The sequence below is a fragment of the Haplochromis burtoni genome, unplaced genomic scaffold, assembly GCF_018398535.1.
Source record: "Haplochromis burtoni strain Fernald_Lab_line unplaced genomic scaffold, NCSU_Asbu1 Contig_170, whole genome shotgun sequence".
Taxonomy (NCBI): domain Eukaryota; kingdom Metazoa; phylum Chordata; class Actinopteri; order Cichliformes; family Cichlidae; genus Haplochromis; species Haplochromis burtoni.
The window spans coordinates 331,550-335,921 of record NW_024582531.1 but is presented as its reverse complement, the minus strand read 5'-3'; positions in this window follow the sequence as shown (position 1 = coordinate 335,921).

Sequence of the window (4,372 nt, the reverse complement as noted above, 5' to 3'; positions counted from 1 at the left end):
AATTATATATGTGCTATATATGTGTCAGGCCAGTAAAGCAGCAATTTATTTCATATGCAAGTGATAAGAGCTGGGTCTCCAGCTATGACCTTAGGCATAATAGCAATTTTCAGTAAGTAGCCAAGCCTGAAGGCAGTGCATCAGGTGAGAAGTTTAATGGTGTTATGCTAAGTTGGAGCCTTCCGAGCTGAAAAGTGAAGCATGAAGACGCTTTGATTGAAAAGTGAGCCGACACAAACATGGCAGCTGTCTGCTGCCGCCTGCTCTCACCTCCGCTCATCAGAGTCACTGAACCAGACCTCTCCACTATTTGTGGTGCGGCTGCCTTTTGGAACATTTTATTCAATTAGCAGAATAATAAAATAACCTGCTGTGTGTGGCTGATATTCCAGCTTAAGCTTCAGAGGATAAATAAATAAAACAGAAAAAATTTGTAACTGTGGATTTCACTCATGCAGTTTGTGGATAGAGCTTCGCATCAAGCTTGCTCATTAGCTCATACTTTCACACTCTATATCTAAATGTCACTTCTAGCTCCAAAAATAACAACATGCTAGTGGTTTAAATGCCAAAAGCTTTTTTTTATAAAGTGTTGAGCAGTGGGATAATTATGTTTCAGTCTTAATGTATATTTCCATTCCTACAAAAGTTTAAACTGTTTCTGTGTCCTGACTAACCAACACCAGGCTGATGTTGGAGTTTTTTAACAACATTTCTCTTTTTATGGCTAAAAACTCATAACGCTGCTTTGGTTCTGTCACATCACTTGAAAACATAAACAACAAAACCTTTTTATCATTTTATTAATGATGTTTGCGACAAAATGATGCCAATAAATCTGCACATTGTGTCATTAACTGCGTGCACAGCAAAGTTTTATTTAAGATGTACCATATTGAGGTCATTGGTCATTACAGACAACAGAATATCTGAGGGAGTTGACCTGCTGTATCAGGCAGATCTATGAGCCATTGCTTTTGTTATGTACTGACGGTCATTTGCAGTTGCTACTGCATCAGTGCATCTGTAGAGGCCCATTTGTTAGGAAACTAATATCATGAATCACTTTTGCAAAAGTTAAGTTTGACCCCCTGATGTGATTGCATCCTTGACATTCTAATCATAGTTGATGAGCTCGGCTGGGAGATTAAATGCATCTCTTTCTGATGTTGAAAAGGTGTGTGTCTCTGTGTAGGATGCACAAAATGTAATAATGTTACACACAGTATTTAAGGTAGGAAATTATGTACATTTATGATCTGATGTCCACCTACATCTGTATCTACATTGCACAGCAATGCCTCGATTGATACTGTCACAGCAGTTTCATGCAGTCTTTCATGACTAGTGTACTGTGACTGAAAATTAGGAGCGGTGGCTTGTGCACAAATAATCTTAGCTTTATTTCACGCCAAGTTCCCTCTGACTCCTACGTTGGTTTCAAACAGGGCTGAAGCAGGCATGCCGCCTGCATCAGAAAATTATCCTGAGAAAACAGCAACCGAAACAGAAAATAAACTGAGATCAATAAGCTGCTCGCCTCTCACATGATGACGTGATGGGATCATGTAACATTTGTGGCAGTTAATGTCATTACTACAGCTGTCAGAGCCAAAGCCAAGGACAAAAGAATTCAGGGAAGGAGTTCTATGGGTGTAATGAGGTGAAACAAACACTTTATGTTTATGATCTTTTGATCTCTTCTAACATTAGGAAATACATCAATCAATCAATCAATCAATCAATCAATCAATCAATCAATCAATCAATCAATCAATCAATCAATTTATACCTAAATACTTATAGTTTGTGGCACACTTTCAGATTTCTTAAAGCATAAAAATCTGGAGGGGATGTGAACCTGAGCATAGAAAGTCCCTGTCCTGTCCTTCACACCAAGCACTCAGTATCAGCTGCGAGTGGGACATGAGAGGGACTTCAGTCGGTGCTTTGGGAAGGTTTACAGGGAAATGGCATCACTGGTGGACTACAAGCTCTGAAGCATTGATCCAAGCTGCCGTGCAGGACCTCCGCCTGGAACAGTGGGGCAATAACAGCTGTCTAGCGTTGGGATATTTAAAAAGGACATCGTTGAAATAAGATCAGCAATGCAGCTCTTTGCATGCCTGGATATCTCCCAGTGCACACACTATGGGATAAATAAGGATGTTCACTTGCATGGAAAAATTTAGTGAACCAGACAAACCAGTGAAATGATGTTAACTCACTTTAATTAATTAATAATGTGTGTAATCTGTAACAGTGTGAATCTTTTTGTGAAGATTATGTTGTAAGTAGCACCCTGAACCTCCTATTATGGTTATGTATCATTATGTTCCACCTTGTAAGTGCTTTTCCGAGTCATTACGTTTGCTGCTATTCATTTATTATAATTTCATAGCTTTGTTTATTTTCAAATAACAGATCTCAGATTGACTGATTTAATGAAGGAAGCCCCATCACTGAGACACTGGAAAATCTAATGGATTATAATCAATTATTACATTAAATTAATGTTTAAAAGACTGTTTTAATTTTTATTTCATTCTGCCTGTGATGCATAAAAAAAAAAGATTTTTCACTCCCATTAATAAATAAATAATAAATAACTACTAAAAATGAAGCAATAATTTCAAGTTCATTTGACCAAATTCCATTAAATGTAATATTTTACATTGTACTTATGCAACAAAATGACACGGAAACTTTACATGTAATTAAATTAAAGTCAGCAATTTGGGCATAATTTTTTTATATTTGACAGTCAGAGAAAGTGTGTGTGAATTTGACTAGTAACAACTACAGTAGGTGTCCTCAAGAAAAAAAGGTTTCATCTAGAATCAAAAAACTAAAAGAAAAAAGAATAATTTATTAATTAAAATAATAAAAACAAAACAGACAACCCCCCACCCCCTCACAGCTATCAGCCTGAGAATTGATTGGTCAGTAGGCAGTGTCTGATCTCTATCGTCTAGGCTGAGCAGGTGGTTGAACTGATGATTTTCAAGGCTGCTAGAGAAACAAATCAGCAAGTCAAATCAAATCAAATCACTTTTATTGTCACATCACATGTGCAGGTACATTGGTACAGCACATGTGAGTGAAATTCTTGTGTGCGAGCTTCACAAGCAACAGAGTTGTGCAAAATACAATAACATAAACAGGCAAAATATACGAATGGCTAAATCTGAAACTAATAAATATATGTACAATATATAATAGTATATGCAAAAAAAAAAATTTCTGGATGTGTATACTAAATGTTTTTCTACGTGTGTGTGTGTGTGTGTGTGTGTGTGTGTGTGTGTCTGTGTGTGTGTGTGTGTGTGTGTACACATATTTTACAAATTAAATAGAGTAAACAATAAATAAAATATTTATATAAAAATATACAGAGTTGAGACATGTGCAAAACAGTGGCATTACTGTACAGTATGGAGTGCATAATGTTGAAGTTCCAGTAGTGAAGCTGAGGTGTCTATGACGTGTTCAGCAGTCTGATGGCCTGGTGGAAGAAGCTGTCTCTCAGTCTGCTGGTACGGGACCGGATGCTGCAGAACCTCCTTCCTGATGGAAGTAGTCTGAACAGTTTATGGCTGGGGTGACTGGAGTCCTTGATGATCCTCCCCGCTTTCCTCAGGCACCGCTTCCTGTAGATGTCTTGGAGGGAGGGAAGCTCACCTCCAATTATCCGTTCAGAGCACCGCACTACTCGCTGGAGAGCTTTGCAGTTGTAGGCGGTGCTGTTGCCATACCAGGTGGTGATGCATCCAGTGAGGATGCTCTCAATGGCACAGTGATAGAAGGTCCTGAGGATGCGGGGGCTCATGCCGAATCTTTTCAGTCTCCTGAGAAAGAAGAGGCGCTGCTGCGCCTTCTTCACTGTTTTGTTTGTGTGTACTGACCACGTAAGATCCTCAGCCAGATGTACACCAAGGAAGCGGAAGCTGCTCACTCTCTCCACAGCAGCGCCGTTGATGGTGATGGGGGTGTGTACTTCTCTGCACCTCCGGAAGTCCACTATCAACTCCTTTGTCTTTGCGACGTTGAGGGTGAGATGGTTGTCTTGACACCAGTGGGTCAGGGCGCTGACCTCCTCCCTGTAAGCCGTCTCATCACCGTTGGTGATAAGACCCACCACTGTAGTGTCGTCCGCAAACTTCACAATGATGTTGGAGTTGTTAGTGGCTGTGCAGTCGTAGGTGTAGAGTGAGTACAGGAGAGGGCTCAGTACACACCCCTGTGGAGCACCAGTGTTCAGTGTGATGGGGGATGAGGTGATGCTGCCCAGTCTGACCACTTGGCGTCTGTCAGACAGGAAGCTAAGGATCCAGCTGCAGAGGGAGCTGCTCAGTCCTAGATCCTGCAGTTT